Source organism: Benincasa hispida, chromosome 3 (genome assembly GCF_027475165.1).
Source record: "Benincasa hispida cultivar pf3 chromosome 3, pf3_genome.v1.1, whole genome shotgun sequence".
In the NCBI taxonomy this organism is placed as follows: Eukaryota; Viridiplantae; Streptophyta; class Magnoliopsida; order Cucurbitales; family Cucurbitaceae; genus Benincasa; species Benincasa hispida.
The window spans coordinates 63,260,242-63,268,546 of record NC_143480.1 but is presented as its reverse complement, the minus strand read 5'-3'; positions in this window follow the sequence as shown (position 1 = coordinate 63,268,546).

Here is an 8,305-nt window from a genome sequence, read left to right as displayed (position 1 = left end):
GTACTCGATGTAGGACTCCAAAAGGGGCCCACTGCCATTTAGGCATAGAGTCATTTGTCTAAGGACATGTGTCCTAAGACACCTCAAGAGGTTGAGTAGATGAGACGGGTCCCATATGCATCTACCATTGGCAGACTGATGTACGTGATTCTTTGCACTAGGCCAAACATCTGCTATGTTGTGGGAATAGTCAGTAGGTATCAGTCTAACCCAGGCCAAGGTCACTGGGCTGCAGTGAAAAACATCCTCAAGTATCTTCGGAGAACGAGGGACTACATGCTTATGTATGGGTCTACGGATTTGATCCTTACTGGATACATGGATTCTGATTTTCTGACTGATAAGGACTCTCGCAAGTCCACTTCAAGTTAAGTTTTTACTCTTAACGGAGGAGCTGTAGTGTGGCGAAGCACTGAGCAGGGATACATCGTTGACTCCACGATGGAGGCCGAGTACATAGTGGTTTGTGAAGCTACTAAGGAGGCCGTCTGGCTCAGGAAGTTCCTGACAGAACTAGAAGTTGTTGTAGAAATGTCTAGGCTCATCACCCTCTATTGTGACAATAGTGGTGCTGTGGCGAACTCCAAGGATCCCAGGAGTCACAAGCGTGGTGATAACGGGCAGAAATGCACGTTATTACATCATAAACATCTAAAACAATGTAGGATCGCGACGGAAAAAATTTGTAAAATCGTGTCCAAAAGCATTAAGTTGAGAACATTGCAATCGCATGCGCCCATCGCTTTAAAACAGCTAATTTACGTATTTTGTGTAGGAAAATACGTTGGTGCAAGGCAGAATTGCGATCCAAGGAATTCAGCGTCCGAGCGCATTACAAGATTGCGGCCGCAAAGCTATGAGATCGTATGTGTTCGCGAAGATCTTCTCAAGAAGGTGGCCGCATAGAGAAGGCACATCAAGGTGGAAGCTTAATAAATCATGACGGGAGAGAAAGCTGATGACGGTCGAATCCGAATTAAGTTGACAAGCCGTTAATGACACACTGTAGCAAGTACACTCAACTTTTCGGTGACAATTAATTGGCGCATCAGATAGAGAATTAATGACATCCCATAAGTGCAATCATTTGAGAGAAAATCTCTTCACCCTGAAGCTCTATAAATATCAAAGGCCACTTTCGTTAAAGGGGTTCTGCTATTCAGAAATTAGAGTTCTTCTAAGCCATATACATAGATAGTGGTAGTCTGTAATTTTACATATTTAGAAGGCGAAGGCGAGTGAAGAGAGAATATGCCGAAAGATCATCCTGGTTAGCTCGGAAGAGTGCCGGGAAGTGTTGAGAATGGAGAGAGGACCAACTCTTGCAAAAGGAAGAATATTCTTTTAGGCATAGTAGAGAAAAACTCAGTGTGAAAGCCTTTGGAAGCAACGCATTGCTACTAGACTCTCTATCCCTATTTTCCATTGTCATTCTGTATTCTGATCTTATTTATAAAATGGAATTTGCATCTCTACATCTGTTTACTCTCTTTACATTACGCATAAGTAACTAAACTGTCGAATGTGTTGAGAAGTACTTAGCTAGCATAACCTGAGATCTTCACTTTATGCGATCATCTTGTATTATGTATGCGTCATTCTTCCTTTAGAGATGCTCGAGAGGGTAGTCTAAGGATAGAATCTAGGCTTTGGAAAGTCATATTAGAATCTAGACTCGGGAAAGTCAGATTAGAACCACATAATCAAGAGATAGAAACTTAGAAATAAGTTCTGTTTGCTACTAATGCATCGCATGCACCCTAGAGATAGGATATGATAGTATGTGGTCACCTTGTATATGTTGTCATCATTCATCATTGCATAGACAAGAATAGAGACTTAGGAATAAGTCCTATCGACATCATCGCATATATCGCATGCAACCTAGAAATAGAAGCTATGGCATTTACATTGGAAGATGAATTGCTATTGTGTGTGTAGCATGATCGCATAGTGTGAACGCAATCTCAGGAAGCGCTAGCTAAATCCTTTCTCAACCCGTTCCCCCGCATACTCACTGTAACTTTCTTTGTTATTAACTCTTTTCTCATTTCCACTGCATAGAATCTATAACTTGAACAAACATACCAACCAACTCAGTGTTTTATTTGTTACCGCAAAGAAATTTGAAATCACCGTCGCATATTGTCTCCTTAGTCCCTATGTTCGACCTTGGGCTTACCAGGCAACCTAGTAGAATTTATACTTGAATTTTTTTAGGAAAACTTGCATGCACAACGCATACACCACCATTGCAACATACACCATTATTTCATCACATTAACAATGCATTAATTTTTTGGCATCGTTGTCGAGGACTACGACGGTACAGATTGTGCAAACGGTAACTTTTTGATTTTCTTTGTAGACTTTCCATCTCTATGCACTGCCTCTCCTTAGGTATGAGAAGAAGCGGGCGTCATATTAGTGAAGGAAAAACTCCTGAGCCTAATTACGACCTAAAGATTGAGAGTACTTTTCGAAGAAGAAGAAGAAACAACTGCCTACATCAACAACAAGAGAGAAATCCCGATATGGTGGAGCAATCGGAAGATAGAGCACCGAACGCAAATAATATCATGGCGCACCCCATCCTCTTGGCGAATGACCGTAATAGGCCCATTCGAGACTATACGTCACCCAACCTTTATGATTTGTCACCAGGAATCATAAGGCCAGCACTGGACGGATTGAGGTTCGAGATGAAGCCGGTGATGCTGCAGATGATTCAAACTGCCGGACAATTTGGCGGTAGGCGTGGTGCGGATCCACATGCTCACCTCCGAAGTTTTATTGAAATCTACAATACGTTTTTGTTCCCAAACACCTCTGCTGAGGAGATTCGACTAACGCTGTTTTCATTTTCGCTATGTGACCAAGCACGTAATTGAGCTTACTCTCTCGAACTAGGGGAGATTACATCATGGGAATAGGTAATGGAAAAGTTCATGAAGAAGTACTTCCCCCCAACAGAAAACGCCAAAAGGAGGAATCTGATTACCAATTTTGAACAAGATATCGACGAATCGCTCAGTGACGCCTGGGCGAGATTTAAGCGACTAGTGTGAGATTGTCCGCACAATGGCTTACCAGATTGTCTATAGATTAAAATTTTCTACAACAGTTTAAACCCTGCATTGCAGACGGCTGCCAATGCGGCAGCAGCTGAAGGCCTGCTTGACAAGACTTACGACGAGGGTAAGAATATACTTGATCGCATTTCAAAAAATCATGAAGACTGGAGAGAAAGCGATCAATGACTGAGAATTAAAGATAGTGACGCAAATAATGGGGCCATCGTATTTCTACAAAACCAAATGACTGCGATGATGAATTTAATACAAGGAATCGAAATCAGCAGCCCAAGAACACATAGGGAGCAGGTCAACACAATTTACCAAACGAGTGCAAGTTCTAACACTTGCGGAGAAGGCCATCCAATGGAAGAGTGTTTGAGGAACCCACAGTCTGTCTATTTCATGAAGAATAATCCTTTTTCAAATACTTACAACCTTGGGTGGAGAAACCACTCTAAATTCGCGTGGAAAAATCAACAATAAAATTTTCAACCAATGGCCCAAAAGGAAGGGCCACCAGGATTTTTCCCGCGAACAAACGGTCAAACGCAAAATCAAGCCAGTAGTTCGCAGGTGCCGCAATCTTCATCTCTGGAGAGCTTACTGAAGCAGTATATCGAAAAGAATGAAACAGTGCTCCAGAATCAAGCGACACCTGTTGATGCATTATTTTATTGAATGAAAATATGGATGACATGCGTTGGTGAATTGCGTTGTGCACTCAAGTTTCCCTAGCAGAATTCAAGTGTAAATCCCGTTGAGTTTCCTGGTAAGTCCAGGGTCAAACACAGGTACTTGTGAAAATAGTTGCGTTGGTGATTTTTATGAAAATTTGCGGTAACCAGTTAAATAAATAAAGTATGGGTGTGTTGTTGCGTTGATGAAAAAGAAGTAAATAAGGCAAAGGATTTGAGAAAGATAGTTGCATTGATAGATGCGATGAGTATGCGATGAATGGGTTGAGAAGGTCTTTTAGCTAGCATTACTTGGGAATGCGTCAAACCTTGTGATCATGTTACAACCATGCACAACAAGTCATTTCCCAATGTAAATGCGATGCTTCTAAGTCTAGGACGCATGTGTTAAATGCAAAATGTCCATAGAGCTTATCCCTAAGTCTCTACTCTTGTCCTATGCGTTGATGCAAAATGCATGAAAGCAAGGTGACCGCATACAATCATACCTCATTGCTAAGATACATGCGATGGGTTAATAACAAATAGTGCTCATTCTTAAGCGCCTATCTCCCGTTTATGCGTTCTAATCTGGTCCTTCCAAACCTAGATTCTGACCTGAACTTGCCAAGTCTAGATCCTGCCTTTAGACTACCCTCCCGAGTTTCTCTAATAGACGAATGAAGCATACATGAACAAGATAATCGCAAAGATGAAGATTCCCTCGTTATGCTAGCTAATTACTTCTCAACCCATTCAACTAATTTAGCTACTCATGTTTAAATAACAAAGAGTGAACAAATATAGAGAAGGACATTCCATTCTTATAACTTAGTTGAGTACAAAATGATAATGGAAAATAAAGGTAGAGAGCTTGGTAGCAATTCCTTGCTAACCGAGGCCTTTTACACTGAATCTCTATTCTTATCTACAAATATTCCCGCTTCAGCAGGCATCGACCCTCTCTCTGTCTTGGAGCTTCCGGTGCTTTCCCAAGCTCTCCGAAATGATCTATCGACACACCTTCTTCCTTGCGTCCGCCTTAAAATGGAAGAAGCTATGGACAGAGGTGTGAACTTGTAAAGTTATGAAGTAATTGACTGCTTAACCCCTTCTTTGAAGAATGCACTTGGTATTTTTAGAGTTTCCATGGTGAAAGACGATTTCTCTCTCCCGGTTATACAGATGGGACAACTTTAATTCCTGACTAATGCGCCAGATAATTGTCATCGATAAAGCTGAATGTACCTTGTGACCGTTATCGGCTGTCAACTTAATTTGGATCCGACTGCCGTCAGCTTTCTGTCCCATCGATCTTAATTATCCTTTCACCCAGATGCGCCCACTATGTTGCGCCGACCAAGTTGCGATGATTCTTCTTGGGCGAATGTTTGCGAGCACGATCAACGCAAAGTCTTGTGGTGAAGTTGCGCTCGACCAATGTATTCTTATGATCGCAATTTCTACATTGCATTAACGCATATTCTGCACAAAAATATAAAGATCAACTGTTCTAATGCGTTGGACGCGTGCGACCGCAATATTATAGAATTTATGCTTAATGGACACAATTTAACATATTTCATCAATGCAATCCAACATTGTTTAAGAACTTAGTACTATGATAGTGTACATTTCTGTCCATTATCACACCCCAAATTTAAACAATGCTTGTCCTCAAGCATAAGCTAAAGATTCCTTTAGCAAGTTAACCGCAGAGTTCTTTCCCTAGATTTCTCAAGGATACTTCGTTCAAATCCTATATGCCAGAATTTCCTTAATTCTTATTCAAGTCTCTTCCTAAAATATTTTTAAGACTTAGGGATTGCAAGCTTAACTTTCAAAAGTACTTTACTAAATTTCGGAACATTGCATGATTTATTTTAAAAGAAAATTTTCTTCCGGGGTGTCAAATGATTTTATCCTTACACAAAAATTTTCTTCATTGCTATTTTTTTTTTACCTTGCGCTGATCCGAGTGCCTTGCCTTCATTTTGGCTTACCCCCACGTGTGTCATGCGGACATCCAACTACGAGTAATGCACTCTTTTTCAGACTAAACTCATACCGATTTGGTAGTAGAGTCACGGTCATTGATTTATGCGTTGATCCTGGTGACTTACTGTCGTTTTTGCTCCCCCCCACGTGTGTCATGTGGACATCCAATTAGGGGTAAGTGCCTTTCACAACTTACTCTTATCAACAAGGGTTTCCCATTGCATTGATAGTGGAGTTGTTATTCTCAAAAATGTTTTTTTTTTTATATATAGCAAGGTCGAAAATAAATACCTCACCCCAAAATTTAAAATACGAAAATATCCTCATTGCAAAAAGAAATTAAAATAAGTCATGCGATGGTAATAGAATGCGTTGTAAAGGAAGTTTGAAAGAAAGCTAGCAAACCCGTAAGTTCTAAAAATATTTCATGAGTTGACTATCTTAAGATTTAAGTTGACTCTAGTATATACGAAAGAGATAGAAGCATATTTTTCATCATTGAAATCATACTTGACAAAGAAACAACTTGCGGTAAACTACTAAAGTTATCTATTTGTGATATGATTGCGGTAATCAATGAGGATGCAGTGATAAAACTTTGAAAAGTAAAATGCAATATGATATCGCAAAATTTGAAATAAAGATAAGAAAGAGTACACCCCCAAATTTAGCGCTGTCGCCCGCATTGAATATTGATGCATCCATCCTTGCGGCGATCTTTGCTCTTGTGGATTGCGGTGATGGAATGAGATCATTTGCTTCTTCGCAATCTTGTGCCTTAATCTTTGTAAATAGACAAAGAGAGGGTCAAATGATTTTAAAACAAAACAAGTTTTTTTTTTTTTTATAGAGAAATAAGTGAAATACTGATAGTAGTAAAATGACGAAGAGTTAAATGTTCAAGAGTTGAGTAAGGGATAGTCTGGGTTTTTCAACTTTGCTTTGCGAAGATTGTTTCTGACTAGAAATTTCCTCCACAATATGCCTTTATCCGTTGTCCATTAACTTTAAATGTTCGACTACCATCCTTGGTGATCAGTTCCACCGCACCATGTGGAAATATTGCTTTGATGATGAAGGGTCCGGACCAGCACAATTTTAATTTTCTCGAGAAGAGTTGCAATCTCGAATTGAAGAGTAAGGCCTTTTACCCGATTTGGAGGTTTCTACCGCATGTGCGTTTATCATGCCAATGCTTGGTATGCTCTTTGTAAATCTTCACATTATCATATGCGTTGACCCTCCATTCTTCTAGCTTGACTAGCTGCAGTTTTTGCGCTTCCACTGCTTTCTTCAAATCAAAATTCAGTTTCTTGACCGCCCACTATGCTTTATACTCTAGCTTCAAAGGCAAATGACACGCCTTGCCGAATACCAACACATAGGGAGACATACCTATAGGTGTTTTAAATGCAGTCCGGTACGCCCACAATGCATCATCAAGCTTCATTGCCCAATCCTTCCGCGAAGGTTTTACTACCTTCTCAAGTATTAATTTAATTTCACGATTGGATACTTCAGCTTGGCCATTTGTTTGCGGGTGGTATGTGGTGGCCACCTTGTGGAGGATATTGTACTTGCGCAGTATCTCCTTTATATTGTGGTTGACGAAGTGTGATCCTTCATCACTTATGATGGCACAGAGAGTGCCAAAACGAGTGAAAATATTTTTCTTAAGGAACTGGGAGACTACCGTCGCATCATTTGCGGGGCATGCAATTGCCTCTACCCACTTGGAAACGTAATCGACAGCCAATAAGATATAATACTTGCCATGCAAAGGAATGAATGGTCCCATGAAATCAATCCCCTAGACGTCAAATAATTCCAGCTCCAAGATAGTTTTCATTGGCATTGCGTTCTTCCATGAAATGCTACTGGTGCGTTGACACCAATCACATTTCATTGCGTAGTCAGCAACATCCTTAAATAATGAAGGCCAAAAGAATCCACTTTGCAAAACTTTGGCTGCAGTACGTTGTCCTCCAAAGTGCCCTCCATATGGTGAATCATGGCATTGTGACAATATGCGTTATTAAGCAGCATTTGGTACGCATAATCGAATGATTTGGTCTGCATCTTTTTTATATAGATTCGGCTCATCCCAATAATAATGCTTGCATTCATGCTTGTGCTTCTTCTGTTGATGGTATGTGTAATCTTCAGGAAATTGTTCAAAAACCAAATAATTAACGATGTTCGCATACCAAGGCAATTCTTCTATGTGGAACAGCTGCTCGTCCGAAAACACGACACTCACTTTAGATTCATTATGGTCAACCTCGAGATTTTCCAGTTTGGACAAGTGATTCGCAACTTGATTCTTTGTCCCCTTCCCATCAATTATCTCGATATCAAATTCTTGAAGGAGGAGAACCCATCTGATCATCCTTGACTTTGCATCCTTCTTTGTCATCAAATATTTGATTGTCGAGTGATTAGTTTGAATGAGTTCCTTGGTTCCCAATAGATAGGCCCGGAATTTTTCCAACGCAAAAATCACAGCCAAAAATTCTTTTTCAGTGGTGGTATAATTGATTTGAGCAGGGTTCAGAG